The sequence below is a fragment of the Anser brachyrhynchus genome (assembly GCF_964034855.1).
Source record: "Anser brachyrhynchus genome assembly, chromosome: 12".
In the NCBI taxonomy this organism is placed as follows: Eukaryota; Metazoa; Chordata; class Aves; order Anseriformes; family Anatidae; genus Anser; species Anser brachyrhynchus.
The window spans coordinates 10,940,438-10,960,233 of record NC_137707.1 but is presented as its reverse complement, the minus strand read 5'-3'; the positions used below and the strand labels follow the sequence as shown (position 1 = coordinate 10,960,233).

The following is a 19,796-nucleotide window of genomic DNA, read 5'->3' as shown; positions in this document are numbered from 1 at the left end:
ACAATGTAGCATCATAAGTAAAGGCCAAGTTCAAATGATGCAATAGGAATAGTAGAACATCATGTAAAGATGGACAAAACAGCCAGCAAGAGAAATACTTCTGAATTATCCATATTTTTCCAATGACAGAAAAAAAAAAAAAGATGAAATAATGGCAGTGTTTTATTTTTTATAACTTTTATAGTAATCCTTTCTCAGTGCTACCTGATGCTCATGCTTCTGTTGTAGACCACACTTGTCCTTGGATGATGATCACAGTGCAAGGTGCAGTAATGAGAGACATGGTTTTGTGGGTGACATTGGCAGTAGGGTGATGGTTGGACCAGATGATCTTGAAGGTCTTTTCCAACCTTAATGATTCTGTGATTCTATGATCATCACAAGCACAAGCTGGTGCAGGAGCCTGCGGCTCAAACAGTGGGCTCAGATTATCTATGCCATTTGTGTTTATCAGGGGACCACTTCATGACTCATTTCCATTTCCATCACTGAAAGCAACTATCACATGCCACAGCTTTTTTTTTTTTTTTTTTTTTGAGCTAGAGCCTGTCTGCTTTCTAGGCAAGCCAGATTTATGTCAAATATAAGCTAACAAAGTTTGAAAAAAAGGAGTAACTTCAGTACAATGTGGGGGTCTGTGTTAAGCAGTTTGTGGTATGTATAGCTATGTGCACACTTTTCCGCCATCTATGACAATGCTTTATGTTCTACATGGGAAATGTGAACCTCCAGTGTTATGGGGCAGCATCACTGCAGCTCTCCTCTGGACAAAGTGTGTGCAATAGCAGCACAGGATTACATGCTGCATTAGTTGCAGAACTCTCAAAATTAAGTCGTGGATGCAACTAGAGAAGGTGAAGAGACAGAATACCTTAGGGAAATGTTTTTATTTATTCTCCTTGGATGCATATATGGCAATCACCCATGTAGCGTGATCCAGGATGTTGAAAACCATTTCATTATGTTCTATAAATAAAGGACTGATGTGGTTCAATTGTATCAATTATGCAACTCTTCTAAGTGGTGTAGTCAAGGGTAAATGCAGGCAAAGGGCACTCCCTTTGTACCCACTTCTACTCTGGGCACTTCGAGTATTTACCTGCTCCTTCTATACCACAGACAGATGAATCTACCCACTTTTATTTACCACTGTACCACTGACTCCTCTTTGGTCAAGAGCTTTTCCTATGCGCAGAGGACACAATGAAATAGAAAATGGAAGTCAAGACACTGCTATGTATTACTCTGTTGTGCAAGATGTAAGTGTGGCTGTACAGTAATTTTGAGCAAAGCATCGGTTTTAAACAATGTTTAAACTGACACTATTATTATGCAATATAATTAATTATGGCCAGAAGGGCATTTGAGGTTATTTGGCGCTACCTTTGTCCATTTCATAATTATACCAAGAAGAGAATGACTAAGTTGTGCCTAGGCTAATTGTATCCATTTGGTTTTATCCCTCCTCTCTGCCATCGTACGTCACTTGCATTCTGATCTGGAAGTTTTTTGGAGGGGTCTGGATGCGTTTGTGCTGAATACAATGGAGCCCAGTGCTGGCTGGGCAGCCTCAGGTAATATTGCAAATAGAAGCACTAACAATAGCAATAATAATTACAGCTAGTCAAAGTGATAAGTACAAAACAAATATCACTTTTTTCCTGCCGCTGTTACAGTTGCCTACAAGAGATTTATCCTTAACTGCTCCTTCTCTGTGCCTTCTAGGATGCATTTGTGTAGCAAGAAGGTAACGCTTCGTGGCATGACATGACGTCTACCAGATGTGCTGGGAACCCAGCAGACACCTCCTGCGAGCAGCTGAGGGCCAGCAGCAGAGGCTGTGGCAGGACACCCTGTGCCAGCCCTCTTGCTGAACATGCCAAGGGGGTTCAGTGTTCAAGGGACACACGATACAGCCCAGATGCCCGGGCAGAATGTGCTGGATGCCCCAACTAGCAGGCAGCTCCTGCTCCTCAACCCACCCCAGCTCCGCCAGCAGTCCCCAGCCCAGGCTGGCTGCTGCAGTGCGATGTGGCACTGTGCGAGCACTGTGCCTCCGGACGTGCAGTTTGCTGCTGGTGTTAGGGCTGCCGTGAGGACAGCAGGTCACCTGGGCTCTGGAGCTAGGCTGGCTGCCCTGACAGCCCAGCCGCAGCAGCAGAGCGCCGTGTTTGAGCTAAGCAGCTGCCCTGGACCTGAGCTGGCAGGTCGCTCACCAGCCAGATGAGCTGCCTGGAGGTAGCGGTGAGTAAACTGTCTCTTTTGAATGTTACTTGGAAGTGTCAGGATTAAAACCAACCAACCAACCAACCAACCAAAACCAAAAATAATAAAAAACAAAAACAAAACAAAATGGTGACAATAGATTTACACCAGAAAGGAATCTGGTAATATATGGTCTTGTTCAGCTACAACGAAAGGCTACAGTCTTCAGCTGATGGCTGGAAACTGGATTGCACTCATGTAAAATAGAACTGTCTGCAAGGGTTGAATGCTGTAATTAACAGGCATTTTTTTAGAAATTATTGGCTAATGCCATTTAATAGAAATACTGCCAACTATTGTTGTTAAAACTTAGTTTGTTCCTTTGGTGGTAATATATAATGACTCAACACTGCTTCACCAGGAAGAGATACCTTTGTCTGTTATATATCACTACAACGATATTCATTTTTACTATGGCTTATATGGCAAACAACATGAATTTTGAAACTTAAATATAGCTTCAGAAAGTAACGAGAGGGTCACCAGTCTCCTGAGCAATCACAATATTTGTGATACAACACAGCCTATTTATCATAACATGGCATTACTGACCCAGTCCCACTGCCACAGCAGGCAATGTAGCTTTTGCCACTAATGGTGCTTAAGCAGAACTAAGTTTAAAGGTTTCTATAACGGGGAAATATGCTAATGTAAGTTTGAGCAGCTCCATCTGGAGCATTTCTCTTGCAGCGTATACACTACCACCCAGAGAAGTAATGTACATTTTTGGTAACAAACTCTCTGAACCATACCAGGGAACACAGGTTGTGCTGCGATAATGAGCTCTACTCATGGGATGCAGCTGTCTTATCACCTAAGAATATTTTCACAATGCTGCAATAGTGACCGAAAGGTTATTTCTCAAACCTTGTCACCCAGAAGGTACCAGCTGAAAAGTTTCTGTTTGATTGCTAAAGAGTAGAAAGCAACAAACGAACATTGGCAAATCTTATATCAGGCATGATGTTGATGTTGCACACCTCAGACTAACGCCTACCTTCACTTCAGGGAAAGGAGAAACCAGACCTGCAGACACACTAATCGCTGCTGCTTTCAGAGTTCCCACTCACCTGTTTGGAAATGAACTACAGAACCTCACTGCTTTCTATTTACTGCACCAAGAGCCAGTAATCTCTGAATGCTTCTAAAGAGTCATTAATTGCATTGCTATTACAGCATTTTATGATGTAAAATCCTTTTAATGGCTTTAAAAGAAAAGGCAGTCTGTGCTGGGGCTGACCTTTCTGATACAAGAAGGGGAGGTGAAGTCCTCTCTCTGTTCAGCTGGGAGTAGCACAAAGGTGATGATGCACCACATATGTTTGGGAGGGCTTGATGGTGTGGGTGTGTGACCTGCCAAACCAGGGTCACCTCACCTCCAGGAGGGTGAGCGGCAGCTCTGGGCTGTCAAGGGCAGGACTCAGCTCATCAGACAGTGCCGGAGTCAAAACCGGAGTTCCCAAGGCCTGGTTTCTGGCTGCACCCATTGGTGAGTTTAAGAGCAAAGACAATGTGCATGCTTTGCAGCACATCCTTCAGTTGTTTCTAAAGGAAGGCACTTAAAGCACATGGGCACAGACACCCAGCAATACTGGTGGTGGACAGGTTACAGGCATGGCTGAGGAAAGCTGGATGGGGATGGTAACAGCACCAAAGGGATCTGGGTACCCCATTCCCCTGGCTTTCAGTAGTGCTGAACATAATAAGCTATTGGACAAGCCTGCAAATATCCCAGCCCACCATCTGATGTAGGGTACTCCCCAAAGTCAAAATGGCGGTTAACATGCATGTAACCTGCAGTGCACTCAGAACAACTGTTAGACAGTATCCCTGGTCAGCAGAGCACAGTAACGTCACTGATTGCCTTTTGCAGAGAACAGACTTGACTACATACACAGCCTAGGTGAGGAGCAGAGCCTCAGAAGAGGAAGGCTGGCGCCAAAATACACACATGGGGCTGGAGGCTGGGTAGTCCCAGTGCCCAGGTCACAAATGAACCTGCTTCTGCAGTAAACATTTCAGTATATGGTCTGGCTATTGCTGACCTTGTCCAAGAGCCTCCCCAGCAGCAGTGTCCCCATTAGTTGACATGTCGTGTGCCTGCATTGGATGACAGAACTATTGCAGTGCTTATAAAGGCGGGGAAGTTGGTATGTTGACAAATAATATTGAGTGAATTAATTTATCCTTCCTGCATTGCTGTCTCTGCTCTATTCCCTCAATTAAACTGGTTTTTTAAAGACAATTTATTCACTTTTCCAGATCCCATATATCATTGTAGCAGGAGTATTGATGTACACCAGTTAGAGTTGTGAATTCACCTTCTGTTTTGAAATGTTACTCCATCCACCCACACCTCTTTCTTCTTTGCTAACTCCAGTCACCCATCCCCAGGACCTACACCCACTCTGATCCCAACTCACTGATGAACATACATGAAAACAGACCTTGCTAAATAGATTGCAGCTCCTGTTCCATAGCTGTGTTTATAGGATCATTTGGATACTAAATCTGATCCCTAAATGAGAGCCCACTGGTTGAGTAAGGACTCCAGGGTTTAGTGCTCGTGCCGTGGAAGAGGTTACTCAGCACAGCAGCTCTGAGGTGCTCCAGGACGGGAAGCAGCCAAGTGGAGGCCTGACCCCAGTGAGGCTACGGCTGGTCCTGATGCAGTGTTTGGGGGCAGATGGGACCCACAGAAGCTGAGTGAGGAGACACATGAACTGCTCGGGGGGCACCACTAATTCTACCCAAAATGGCCCCCGTGGGAGCCCTCTCCCTTCATTTCTCCATCCCTCTCTTCTAGGGAAAGCCCTGCCTGCTGGGGCTGGGGCCCTACGTTCTTGGACTCACCTCTGTGAAAAGTTTTCCACTTTGAGCCAACAACATCCCGAAAAGATGGAGGGTGCAGAGCAAACAGAAAACTGAGCATGGGACACTGATGCAAAAAAGGTTTCAAAAGGTAAAGGCAGGGAGAAGTTACCCAACTCTGGCATTATAACAGTTCAGCATTGATGCCACAAACAAAAGGAAGTGTGCTGGATGTTTTATTTTGTATGTGAGGTAAACTGTGCAGTTAGAGTCTGAATAAACCTCTTTTGTCAATTTTACTACCTTTCTGATATAAAAATAAATAAACTTAAACAAAGAAGGAGTGGAGACCTGCCAAGCCAGCCTGGTTTGGTAAGAACTGCACTGACAAGGGAGTAATTGTGTCTTAAAATTAAGGGGCTAAAACGATCAGCTTTCAGGGGCGAGCAAAGCCCCTCTGGAAGGAGCTCTATTGTATGCATGAGGATCTAGAATAAAAGGAGGGAGAAAAAAAAAAAGAAAAAAAAAGACTCTCCTAAAAGGCAAATAAAATAAAATAAAATGAAATAAAATAAAACAACAACAAAAAGAATCACCAACTCTTCTGCTACCAGAACTGCTCTCTTGTTTGATGGGAAGGCTGCATGCAAATAGCTGCTGAGAAGTATGAGTATGTCAGGGTAACAGCAATTAGGAATATTTTAATGATTATATAATATCACAAGTAAATGATATAATGCACTAAGTAACTTTTACTAGGCTGAATATAAAACAGAGGCATCAAGAAATCATGGTTTTACATTGCAGTTAATCTCAGCAGTGAGTTCTAGGCTTACCACTCCAATGCCAAACATGGGAACTTCCAGCAGACAGCAACACGTAATTACTGCTGGGTGGAGGTGAATCAACCACTTTCCGTCACGAAGCCAATGAGGGACCCTCAGACGATCTGCCAAAGGTGGGAGGGTGCATGAGTGTTACTTTCTTGCTAGACTCCCATCAGGGCACCACACCTTGTGATATTATCTCTGTAATAAGCAAACAACTTTAAATGATATTGTGTCACTGCAAATGAAGCAGGAGGGTGACCCAGCAAGTCAGATTTCATTAGTGTGTGAGGGACTGCAGTCCATCGTGCAGGTACTCACACGTACCTTGGGACCCTGGAAACCTCAATCTGCTGTGCAGAGAAATCCAAACTTCAGCTGCATGTGTCTGAGATTGTGTCTCCTCCATTTGAGATGCACATGGAGCCACAGCAGGGTTGTCACTACACCGATGTCCTGTTTGCTTTTCTGTGCATCACTGTTGAAAGTCTTCTAATACGCTAGATAAGATTACAAAGGTAAGGCCATCACAGGAATACAGCTGCACAGTCACATTAATATAGGTACAGTGAAAGACAATAGGATTATGTATGTTTCTGCTAATTAGCAAACCATGCCCAATGCCACCTGTCCAAGTGCTCATGCAGTGTTGTCACCTCCCACCACTGCACCTTCCTGCTTCTTTCCTCAATTGCAATTACACGGGCTAGTTCCAGGCACAGAGGACGCATCTGGTCTGCCAAGCCTTTCCAGCTGAGAATGCCCCAGTGTCTCCCACAAAGACCACCGCTGTTCTGACCAGCATTTCCAAGAGTTTTGTTTTCCGCAGAAAAGGAGGGATTCAGGGGACTTCATGGATGCCTCCCTGGCCAGGAGCAGGTGCTGTGTCTGCAGCCAGGCCTCTGCAGCAAGAGTGAGCTTCAAGGCATCTGAGGGCATGGCAGATTAATTCACAGGGGCCTGAAGTACAATAGTGAGGTAAGTACGACTATAGAAAGTAAGAAAGAAAATGGTTGGAAATCCACCAGGTCTGACTGTGGGGCCAGAGCAGGCCAAATGCTTTGCCAAAGTCTTACCTAGTGAAACTCAACTGCCTTCTGTGAATTCAACCTACTACAGGCCATTGTGCTAATGTGTATTTTGGCAAGTGCCTGACCCCTCCTGTTGACTGAACTACTCATGCTCTCTAGAAACGACCATGCCTGTACCTAGCACTCCATGCAGATAACCTTACCCCTTCTTCTTCCTTATTTCTTCCTCCTACTCAAACTAGTCAAAGCCTTTCCTGGTGCCAGCTCTGACAATACCACACTCTACTGTCTGTTAGTCTGGTAGTCTCATTCCTCCTCTTTTATCATTTCCTCTCTTCAGGATTCCTGCCCTGTGGTAACACAAAAGCCATGACAACAATGGTAGGCAGGTCATACTTGGTGGGTAGGCTGGGAAGAAAGGGATTCCCAGCAGAGGAGAAGCAGGAGTGTCCTGGTTAGCTTGCTTCTGAGTTTGACCTGCTTGGCCACTCTCTACCAAAAATTCCCTCAACCAACACAGCTCATGCTGGAGGACTCACAAACCCCACACATACCATCACATGGCTTCTTCTGAAAGGCATTAGTCAAAGCATTAGCAAAGAAAAAGATGTCAGTTGTAAAGTATCAGTACATTTCCTGGGAATATTACAGAGCAAGGCCACATGAAATCCACTTCCAGATACAAGAAAGACAAGAAAGTGACTAAGAACAGGCAGCGTGAATTTACTAAGCTCAAATTGTACCTGGCCAACCTGGTTGTCTTCTGTGCCAGGATTATGGGCTGGAGGGACAAGGTCGGAGAAGCAATGGATGTCACTTACTTTGGCTTTAGCATAACCAGTAACATTGTCTCCCACACTTAGCAAACGAGCAGTATGGACTGGATGGACAGACCACAGCACGGCTGGAAAAAGCACATGTCTGGGCTATGGAGGTCAAAAGGCAGTAATGGTCAACAACTCGACTTTTAATTGGCATTAACAAATGACATTCCTCAGGGGACAACACTAGGACCAGTCTTGACCAGCAACCTGGCTGATAGGGCGAATGCATCATCGGCATGTTTGTGCGTAACACTGAGCTCACTGAACAGAGGACTGGGGTCCTGGTGGACAAAGTGCTGACCATGAGTCAGCAGTGTGCCTGTGAGTGATGATGGCCAATTGCACCCTGGGCTGCATGCAGATAACGGAGCCAGACTCATCAGCGGCATGCAGCACAAGAGCAATGACCACAAGTTGCAGCAGGAGAAATTCCATTGAATATAATAGAAGAAATTTTTCAAAATGAGAATAGGCATGCAGTGAAACAGGTGCTGGGAGAGGTTTGTGAAATCCCCATCCTTGGAGATATCCAAAATGTAAAGACAAAGTCCTGAGCAACCTAAGCTGATGTTGAAGTTAGCCCTGCTTTGAGGAGGTTGGAGTGTAGCCCTCCAGATGTCCCCTCCAACCAAAATTATTATTTTTTTAATAGCTGCTGATCTGGGAGACCTGGCTGGAGTTAATGATTCCTCGAAAAGGGTGAAGCTGTTATCTCCATAGCATCACCTGCCAGTTATTACTTATTTATAATATGAATGAATTTGGTGTATGCATCACAAGTCCAGACAGTAAAGAGACTTCACTTCAGAGATTTTATCTTTAAGGATCAAAGAACTGAACTTTCTCTCTCAGATCTTCAACCTGAGCAGAAAAGAGGTCCTGCCTTTAATGTACAAGCATCAAAGTTGCAAAAACTCCTTAGTTCAGAGGTAGCATGAGAAAGTCTATTTCTTGAGTTTATTTTGGATATATGCAGCACCCATACATTCTTGTGGTGACAATTTAACATTTGAGAGGCTTTCTGATTAAACCAATGTTTTGGCCTAAAATGTTGTAAAAGCCACGTCTGAGATACAGCCTCCAAATGCAACCCCTGCCTCAGTATTTGCCTCCTACCAGGATCTGTTTGGTTCTCATAGAAAACCGTGGCCCATCTTTAGACTCACATCTACCCTAGCACAGATGTATGAAGCAGTGTGTGTGCTCAGGTATGCAGGGGGCAACCTTACAGGATCCGATACAACACTGTGAGGGGACCCTATAGAGCAGGACAGATAAATAGTGCATATGTGCACATTTATCCGCAGTGATCTGTTCAGCAGTCCAGGCTGCCAAAGGCTCATTAAAAATTGCTAGCTGCTGTGAAAAGTCCTCAGGACTGGTTGCTGGGTCTTAGCGAACCACAGTGCAGATGTGGGGTGTGGATCAGTGAGAGCACAGCTACCAACAGCACGGGTGGCAGCGCCAGGTCTGCAGCCACACCACGAGAAGCTAAGGACACTGCTCCCTGAGATGGGACGGTGCATAAGGGGAGACACAGGCCACTCCTGTGAGTCACAGCCCCAAATTACCACCCAAAAAAACGCAGATGACCCAGCCATTCTGCACCTTTTTGTCAGAACAACAATGAATGCTCGGAAAAGGCACCAGATATAGCCCTCATCTCTGCACCAGTTAGGGTCTATGACACCAACACAAAACCTGGGCCAAGAAGCAATAAATAAATAAATAAAAGCAAAAACCCATATGTATTTGAAAGTATGTCCAGAAACAAACAAGCAAAACCTCTTATCCAAACAAATCATAGTTAGATCTTGGGTGAGACCATGTTTATGAAGGTCTAGCTAAGATGCTTGCTTGGAGATACTTCTCCAGCCTTAGCATAACACAACCAGCCTGGACAAGTGCTACTAGAAAACACCTCATTAAAATACTGTTGTGGTATTTATTTATAGGTAGTAATTTATATCACACCCATCATACACACCGATCTGGCAGCTATGATTGGCAAATCAGACTGCTTCTCCAGCAATACTGCCTGCCCCAAACCCACCCTCCATGTTCTCTCTTACCAGCACAACTGCTGCCCACTTGACACTGCTGTCACTCTGAATAAGACTTCGTCTGCACTTATCAAGCCCTACAGCACTCTCCGAAATGCAGGTGGGGTATCAAAGATACAACAGCCCCATCAAGAGCTGGGCACACATCTGTGGTGCTTTGTAGCCAGGTATTCTTGGGTACAACTGTCAGCAACGGCAGAGCTAACCCCTGGGGCAGGCTGGCAGCTGGATTCTGCATCTGCTGGAGAATCCAAATGGCTGTGGAAAGTACCAAGGATAATACCAGAGACGCTCTGCATGTTGGGGACAGTGGTACAAAAGCCAGCATGATAAAACACCTTGTAAGAAAGCATAGGGTGTGTCTTCAGCAGAAAAAAAAAAAAAAAAGGAAAGAAAGAAAAAATGACTGGCAAAAAAAAGAGGTTAGATGAGGTAGCTGGGACTGCCGGGGGCAATCTGAAATCAGTTTACATTAGAGCAGGTTGCTCTTGATTTTGCTACAGCAGTTGTCACGCTTGGTAAGAATAACAAGCTATTCATACGGCAGCCACCATTGTGCAGCTCAGCACATGCTGCCTAGTAGAAAGAAATCCAAGCAAATGCAGTGGCTGGAATGTGACATTAAAACAAACAAACAAACAAACAAAAAACAACACATAAAATTGTTATGTAAAGAAGTTTCCACTTCAGGAATCTGTGAGAACAATTATTTTCCTCTAAGAAGACTGCATTACTGAAGCACCTGAGGTTTTACCCTAAATCTGCACGTTGGATTGAAATGCCAGCATATACGTCCTGCTGCAGCTTCTAGGTCCTTGCCACTATCTGGTCCTTTCAATCTCCAACTTTTTTAATACTCCCAAGTTCCTCAGCTATCTAGAGTTCCACCTTCTTGCATGCCCAGAACTGCCCCAGTCTTGACAGGACCAAGCAGCTCTGCCCATTTCACACCTAACTCTGATGAGGATCCAGAAACTGGGCGTTGCTTTGCCTAAATCCCCTGAGGGCTTTGATCGGGGATTATATGTTACCTGGTGACTGTTTCATGTAAAATGCATAAACAGTCCTGGGAGCAGAGTCCAGATTCTCAAACTCCCATGTGAATGCTCAAACCGGTAGGAAAGACAGCCACGCTCCCTCGCGTGCACTTGCTTTCTGGACCAATGATTCAACAGCGCCATGCTGTAGAGCAGCATATCCTCAGCCGAGGGCAGATGAGCAGTGTTTAGCTCACTGCCTTGTGGTTTGGGTGCTCTGCAAGAGGTGGAAGATGGGGACAATGACCCTGAGGAGAACAGTGACCCTGTTTGTCACTTCCTGGCTGATGGCAATCAGTGTTTCAGATTAAACAGGTGTACTGTGACAGAAAGGCTGTCAGTACTCACCTTCCAGAGGATCTGCCGGGCTGGGTCACTATAGACTTAAAGCCTTAAAATTCCCCTATTAGTCTCTCTGGCCACGATGCTGAAGGTTTCGGACCTTGTGAAGAAGTTCCAGGCTTGCTTTGGGCACACGGTGCAGAGTTCTGGCTCTGCAGTCAGCAGGTGGGCACTACAAATCAAGAAGCACAGAGCTTAATACTGAGACATCAAAGTGCTCCTGGGTATAACTTCAAAAATTTATAATTGCATCTGCAAATGGCTACACCACATAGTTACTCAGGCTGGGCACTCAGGTCTTGGTGTATAAATGAAGAGTTTCATGAATTAATGTCCACTAAGGGGGGAAAGCCATTGGAAAATTCTGTATTGCTACTATTGCTACAGAAGCAGTGTCCTACCCCAGCACCACACTAAATCCTTCCCTGTTTCGGCTCTCTGTGTGACACGCAGTGGTGCATTCATCTCTTCATTTGTGGGAGGAGGGAAAAACTTTTTTGTTTCTTCTAAAAAAGGAAAAAATTGTATTTAGACAGTCAGTAAATAGCAAAACACTTTCGACATCTATATGCATTGCTCATAGATATTAGATACATTTTTTCTTCCAGAATTATTTACCATAAAAATGCACAAATGATGACATTTCTTTGAGGAAACATTCAACCACATCAGCTTCCATTGGGACCAAATCCATGACAGTTTACAACTTGAGCTGGTTTCCATTTTCACTGCACAAATTATATTTGCAATGGTAGAAATTGATAATTCTGCTCTGAACCAAATAAATAAAAATGCTTGGAAAATGCCATATTTTGCTCACAAATGAAAAGCAAAAGTTGTTTCAAAGTTTCACTTACTGCAGCAACTGTTCCTCCGTGAGTTTCCCCATTTGTTGCAATGCTCAGTAAGTTCCTTTGGAAACCACTGAGCATTCCCAGTACACACACAACACATCAGGATCAAGCCACAGCCCGAGTCACTTCTAATAAATGCTCTCAGGTGCCAGGATAAAGAGCAAAGCTGTCTGTATTGCCCCCAAGCCATGATCTGCCTTCCAACACCTTCTTCTGGTATCTCAGAAGAATGTAAAAAGAAAGAGAAAGCTGGGAAAGCTCTTCTGAACTGTGTCCTTCAGCCCAAGCTAGCCCCACTAGGTTCCCACCACCACTGCCCCATAGCTCACCTTTGGATCTTCACTGCATTCACCATCCTAGGCAACATCAGGGACTTCCAGCTCAAAGCAGGAGAAGCTGCCAACCACGCTCTAAGACCATACAGTTGCTGCCCCAACAAACTCATGTCAGCCACAGCTTGGCACAAGGCAGAAGCACAGAGCTAGTCCCTGGTGGATCCATCCCCAAGACCACCATTAGCTACAGGGGCTATGGATACTGCAAGGCACATACAAAAGGTTGACATTTGTTGTCACCAAGGTGGGTGGTTATTTTTATTGTGTTGTATATCTCCATGCAGTGGTCAAAATATAAGTGCAAAGGGGTCTGCAGACAATGAGCAGTCTTAGCACTTGATCCCTAAGGTAGCACAAAATAGTAGAGTGATCTCAGACTGAAGCACAGCTAGGTGTCTGAGCAAGGCCTCTGTTACAATAGGATGGGCTACAGAAACTACATGGAAGAAGGCAGGTGAGTAGAAAAAGGGAGCCCACCACTGTCACAAGCTGAGGTGCAGCAAAGCCCAGGGTCTACGGAAAAGCAGAAGACTTGTCTCCAAGGCTGATGACTGCCAGGCACAAGAAGCACTGAGGTACAAACTGAGGAAGCATACCAGCATGCTAATTTCAGTCGGGGAAGCTCACATGGTCCAGCAACAGCAGTGCAGTGCTCTGATTCACAGCAGTGTGCGCAGGGCATTAGCATGAGAAAATCAATAGTGGCTTCAGGGGAAAATTAACAGATGGTCATAGGGAAACCTCCCTAAGGTTTTTTTTTTTCCCCTTTCTCTGTGATAATAGACCACTTATGAGTTTCTGAAACCACCTGCACATTTTCCCAGTATCATGGCTACTGGTTAGAACAGGGTGTGTGTTTCCACAGTGCTGTTTGCGGCACTGGGTTTGCTTTTCAGTACATGCCTCTCATGTTCCCATGAACGACTGCATAATCCACAAGTTGGCTGTCGTGATGCCATTGATGGTGACGTGGGGGTGATGACTAACGCTCAGGATTAGGTTTGGGGAATACTTAACATTTTCTAGCTAGTCTCAGTGCTTCAGGAGAATCACCTGACATCCAGGTACCCCAGTTTTCCCATTGCTGCAAGGGGAAGAAGTAAAACCTCACTGGACTTTGGAGGAAGAGCAAAGTGTATCAGCGTTTTTAAAGGCTCCTGCAACTCACTACAACAGACGTTACCCAGAACAAAGTGCAGCAAGAGGAAATAGCACAACATCCAGGGACAGGCACAGAAAGCTCCACCACCCTGGGTATATAATACTGCGAAAAGGCGGGGATGGGCAGCAAATGTGTATCTCATGAGTAATGTACACGTGCATTTTCATGTGGCATCACCATTCTGCCAAGGCTGCCAGCTAGCAATGCTTACTGCTCTCCCTGCCAGGACGTGTGACATATGGCACGGCCACATGCTCCTTCAGAGCAGCGTGGTAGCATGGGATCTAGGACTTCATGCTACCCTCCTCTTAGCCTCGCTTTAGCTATAAGGTATTTGCCCAGATCCCAGATGAAATCAGCCCAGATTTCATAGAAGTGGGCATCAATTCCACCACAATCCCAGGTGTTCTGGGATAAACATCCTGTGCACATCAGATCAATTCAAGAATCTCTGTGAACTGCACTGCTTGCCAACCACCCAGCTGCAGCCAATCGTGCAGGTACAGACACACAGGGCAGCGCCAGCCATGCCAGCTTCCCCCAGACAACAAGAGGGCTCCAGGGCATCCAAAACACTCCGCTCCTGGCAGCTAGGAGTCACTGACGCTATCTCTTGACGCGTGTGAACACTCAGTTGCAAAAATCGTCTTTCCATCCCACCACAAAGACCCTACAATTGCCGCCATGCATGTTCTTCCCTGTCTGCTGTACGTTCTCTTCACCTGCACATCTGGTGCTCAGCCTCACTGTCTTCTGCGTGGTGCCAGAGGGGCAGCTGCAGAAAGCCATGCCTACTTCTCACCACTCATGTGCTGCTGCCCTGGGTGGCGGCAGGCCCTGGTGGCCTCGAGGACTGCAGAGCTCAGGGAGACTTTAGTAAGGCTCTGGCACCAGAAAGATGCTCTGCGCTCACAGCCAAACGTGACCTGTTCTGCAGGGAAAATCTTCCCTCACCAAGCTCGTTCCCTCCCCCTCGGTTAACAGGCAGTCGGGACTGGGTTGTTGATAGTTAAAGGATCATTGCCTCTTGAAATTGTATTTCAGGAAGCTAGAAATCACTGTTTGCTATCCACAGGGTTTCTGTTTCCAAAGGTGACCTCATGCGTGTGTGTGCAGCTACCTTCCTCCAAGAAATGCCTGTGCATACGAAAAAACACCCTCACAAACCGGCGCTGGGGTGCCTGCTGAGAGTGCCACGCTCTGTGCTCCGGCTGCTCCGGCAGGGTGTACCTCACAATCTCTATTTTAAGGATCAGATGTGTGACATCTGAAGTGCCCCAGGCCAGTACAGTTGAAGGACATGAACATTAAGGGTTACAGATGAGAATCTGTGGTTAGCTGGCAGCTGGCACAAGTATTGCTTTGCCTCATTAATAAGAAAACCTTTTCTAATGAATCCTACCTGCAGCCAATAGATGAACCACAAAGGCTCATCATTACTCCAGCCCTTTTCCAAAATACTGCTGGGTGACTAAAGACAACTGTTGCTTGGACAATGACCATTTTTCTGGCAAAAGACAATGACAGGGCAGGGGTTGCAATGCATAAAGTGCACATATGCTCAATACTTGGAAGAAAGATATTCTCTGACATCCATGTTTGAATTTTAACTGTTGACTGTGGGCCAGGTGCCGAGATGACGTAGGTGGATTTGTAAGTTACATCAGTAACTTAGGGGGCTGGCTGTACGCAGGCTAGCTACACCACAGCTCTGGACTGGCACACTTCCATAGGGAAGATGCACAAATCTGACTGAGCCTACAGGAGAATTTCTGAGGAATTAAATAATGCTCTATCTGACATTTCAGCCTTTGCTGCCAACAGTGTCCTGAGACAAGCACTGGCAAAAATATGGAAGAGGTTTTCTGATGTTATTGTTGCTGTGGATCCCCAGCTACAAGTCCTCTGCGTGGATTTGGAGATGTTGAAAATAATCTATGCGAATGTGGATTATTTTTGAACTGGCATTTTAGTCAAGAATTGTGTTGGAAATAATGGTGATGGAAGGACAGCTAAGCCAGGCCGATTTGTTACAGTAAAGCTGTGTTGTACTTTAGATTACTTATTAACAAACAGCAAATGGGCCTCTGCCTTGACCTTTTTCATTTGAGCAAATATACTCTTCCTGCCCCTTGTAAACAGCAGGTACTGGTAACTGAGTCACGTACCCCCTCACATCACTGAAGTTAGGTTTTTTTTTCATTTGTGGCAAGAATTTTAGTCAAATTGAATTTTGCCAGGCTTACTAAGGTTATTAGCAGTATTATTAGTCTTAATAATACCAGCAGTAATAATAATTCTCTGGATCACCATAGACTTGAGAACATCTAAGTACTTCAAAAATATTAATTAGCAAAACTCAATAGGAGGTCTGAGAAACCAGCAAAAATTGTCAGCCTTACTTCAGAGCTGAAGAGCTAAAAAGAGCCACAGCAAGCAGAAGTGGCTGTTTGCCTGATGAGTTTCAATTAATGGGTGTTTCTTAGGTGTCATGAAATGCCAGGTGCCCAGTGCCTCTGGCAACACTACCAGGTTAAAAGCAGCAGCCCATGGCACATATCTGGAGCAGCATAAGTCAGTAGTAGGTTTGGGAACTGGAGTCAAAAGGATAGGTTCTTCCACTGAGGGCTGGGCTTTCAGTAGCTGCCCTGCTTAGAGTGGGACGTGCCCCAGGTGTGCTGTGCATTGGGAACAATGATCTCCTGGGCTCTTTGGAAAATAACAATCCTGATGATCTTTGGCATAGCTGAAGACCAAGAACATGCCTAGAACCTGCATGTGCTCTTGTGTCACCAGACTACTGATACCCATTCCTTTGTCAGCTAGCTGTTATATTAAACCTTTTGGAGTGGTGGAGACGAACGCTGACAAACACAAGAAACCCCTCTGCAATAGCTGATGACTATTTCTCCAGTCTTATTTTTTACCTGACTCCTCTCTAGTTGTATTAAAGCTCCAGTGGTGGCCAAGTCATGTCAATGGCACCAAGGAGTTTGCAGTGTTCATCTTGGTTATAAGTTAATTTTTCCTGCAGATATCACCCCAATCCACTCTGAATCACACAACATAAAGCACTTGGTAAACAAGGTGAAAGTTTCATCTAGATTCTTAACCAGTGATGTCTCAAAGTCTTTGCAGCAAGGGGTAATTACTTGTATTAATTACAGACTCCTCTAGGGTACATTATGCCACTGCCTAGATAGGATTGGACATACAAATTGGAGGAGTGACTCTTTCTGCTTTCTTTGATTTGTTCAAAAACCTTACCATTGGTAGCCATAGGAAGGACACAGGCAAAGTCAATCCTGGTGTTGTGTTTGCAGTCAGGATGACGCAGTGCCAGAGCAACAGCCTCACAACTGAGAGATCCAGGTGCAGTTTCTCACTCTGACACAGACTGCTCATGTGATCCTGAGCATGTCACGTAACCCGTCTGTCCCCATCTGTAAAATTAGGATAATGGTAGGTAGTTCATGTTAAAGCCTGAAAGATGTCAAAACAGTAAGAAAAAGGAAGCTTCTCTTCCCTGAGTCTTCATCCATCAGTGTCTTCTAAGAGTTACAAAAAGCACTGTGACCAGCCTGACTCCATTTCCCTGCCTATGATATGATCACTGGTATTTGCCTGGTGGGCAACTTTTTGCCCTGTGGCTGTGCTCACTCGCTAAAGCGTGTTTTCCCTCAAGCACTTCATTGCTCTGTACTGCTCATTTCTATCCCATGCTCTTCTACCCTAAAGCCCAGTGCCATATGACGCTTTCCACTTTCTGAGCTTCGTCAGCAGGCTGCTTTTTTCTCTAGCTGGCACCAGTCAGAAACACCCTCTTCCAGGGCCTCATCCCCAGCTGCTGGGTCCCGGCTCCCGGCCACCCAGTGCGTCAGTGCTCCCACTGCCACTTCTCTGTGGCGGGACGGAGCCTCCAGCCAGGCCTCCCTGCATGCTCAGCTAGCACCCGGCTGCTGCCTTCTACCACTGACAGTCAAAGCTGGTTAAGACAACCCCGCTAGAGTTTGGACACCATCACAGGAAACCCTCAGAAAAGTAACAAAAAAGATTATGCTTTTCTTCTACCTTCCTAAAGAAAAAGCCAGGCTTTCAAGCTTATCAACTTGTAGCCATTTGGTGACTACGTTTAGCTGCTTTCTTGACTATTTATCACTGTAGGAGGTAGTTACTTTTCAGGGTAATGCTTTGTGATGACTTTCTCTGAGAACCTTCTCTGGGAACATGGATGGCAACCTGATGCTCTGACTTCGTCATATTCACTCAATTCCCTTCATTTAACTCCATGAACTTCTTTACAGAGTCAGATGTTCTCCAACTTTGCAATGAATTTGAAGCATCTCATTTGCTGACAATAAATCCCAATGTCTCAAATGTTCTGCACATCTCTGGTGACATCCTCTGTTATAGCTATTATCCACTATTATTGATATCCACCATCATTACAAGAAACACGCAAGCCCTAGGGTTGAAATTTAGTGAGGTATTGCTCTTGGGGAGCAAAATGGTGGAGTCCATTTTCCTCCACTTTCCTTCGTCTCAGCAGCAGCTGTTTCCCAGCAGAAACACACTGGTGTCACAGGAGTTTTTGGTTGTGTGATGCCTAGTAACTTTAATAGGAGTCCCACAGCTGCCATCCCACACAGTGCTTTGAAGATTCGGACTGTGTTTCAACCCAGAGAGATTGTCTATAAAAGTCTCACAAACAATTCAGGCACAGTTACTGGCTTGGCCAGTCCTCGTCACTTACATGTCACCCTTCAGGAGCAGCACTCCCCAGGCTGACATTTGGGCAGGCACGGAAGTGACGCTGTGGCTCTTGGGAACCTCATAGCCAGCAGGTCCTAGTACACACAACACAAATCCAGCAAAGTGGGGTTCTCGGCACAGCCCTCTGGTGTTGCCTTCTCTTGGTGTAACATTTAACAAGCACCAAACAGGTGCAGGAAGAATCTCCCCACTTCACATCGGCAGGAGCTGTGGGGGGTTTCTGAGGCCCCGGGCTCATGGGCACTTGGACCCAATGCAGGTGTCAAAGCGCAGGATCACACCAGGGGCAGGCCCACCTCACGGAACCCAACTGCACAGGAGCTGTTCTGCACCTGCAGCCGTGCAGTGGTGCAACAGCTCATGTCCTCGCCTCACCCTTCCTTCCTTACCTCCATTTCAGATAAACCCCAAGTGCCTGCCAGTCAGCAGCTGCCTCCCTGCCTGAAGAGCACACCTGGGTGTGCTGTCAGGTGAACAGGGGACAGCACCTGGCCGTCACCCCGGCCTCTGGCTCTCGCACAGCCAAAGCACGGGGTGTAGGGTGACCAGCCCGGGACCAGCTCAGCGCCCGGTGTGGCAGCCCTCTCCTCTGTGGTTGCTCCCAGGACGGCCCCCTCAGCGGTGCGGAGGGAACAGGAAGGATCTGGAAAGCTCTGTGGCTCCGTGCCATTTTCGTGTTTGTTTACACACACTGCTCTCTGAATGGGCAGAGGTCTCTGAAAGTGCTGATTCATGAACATCCCTGCCATCTGTGGCCTCTTCAAATGAGAGCTCACCCGGATCCAAGGATGATTTACTTTTCTTGGCTCTTCATCTCAAACTGATTCTGTCTCCATTCCCTCAGACTTCGAAGGATTTGGGCAAAAACAAATATTATTGAATCCCTTGAAGCTGCTGAGTTAACTCTGAGCCACTGAACATTCAAGGTTCTGACAGGGGAAAAATGGCAAGAGTTAGTGCTGGGGATGCCGTCTCACAAACCTCACAGCCCTCCATTTTCTTCAAACCTACTGGTCTCGGCACACTCACAAAGTCACAGTTTGGAGGCCAGTGAAGGAAGACAGGAGAGGCTCTGCCATCCCAGAAGCTGGAGCTGGATCTGAACAGGGATTAGAAATGGGTTAGGATGCTGGATACCACACACATCCACCCCAGGCAGAATACAGCCACCTCCTGTCCCTTCACCAGAAAAGCTTCATTTCTTTCTTCCTCACACCAGCCACCAGCATGATGTACCTGCTTTGTGCAGATGACTTCAGTGTTAGTCCTACTGCACTGCCCTCCTCTCTTTTTGCACTGTGCTCTAAAAATCTGTTGCTGCCGATCCACTTTCCCATTAATGGCCACGGCCTCACCAAGCAGGGCAGAGCTGTGGTCAGCGAGCTCTCCTGTCGGGGCACGTTATACACCACCACTGCAGCCGAGCAGCTGCCCCCTTCCTCCCCCCAGCTACGTCTTCCCACTTGTGAAAC

General features: G+C 46.1%; 1 protein-coding gene and 1 long non-coding RNA gene across 4 annotated transcripts in view; one reads left to right on the top strand and one right to left on the bottom strand.

Annotated features, from left to right (window-relative positions):
* Window positions 1-5,919, top strand: part of LOC308176681 (uncharacterized protein) — a 187,945-nt gene extending 182,026 nt beyond the window's left edge. Inside the window, exons 7-8 of one of the 3 annotated variants that reach the window (XR_013938468.1) lie at window positions 1,726-2,244; window positions 5,072-5,919. The gene's annotated coding sequence lies outside the window, so the exon portion shown is untranslated. Of the gene's footprint in view, window positions 1-1,725 lie in introns of all 3 variants that reach the window. The other 2 variants (XR_013938469.1, XR_013938470.1) reach the window with 2 other exon arrangements.
* Window positions 1-19,093, bottom strand: part of LOC308176694 — a 44,687-nt gene extending 25,594 nt beyond the window's left edge. Inside the window, exons 1-4 of the long non-coding RNA XR_013938503.1 lie at window positions 18,714-19,093; window positions 16,819-16,994; window positions 11,207-11,372; window positions 5,913-6,403 (exon numbers count right to left, since the gene is read on the bottom strand). This is a non-coding gene — a long non-coding RNA (uncharacterized lncRNA). The remainder of the gene's footprint in view (window positions 1-5,912; window positions 6,404-11,206; window positions 11,373-16,818; window positions 16,995-18,713) is intronic.
* Window positions 19,094-19,796: the final 703 nt, after the last annotated feature.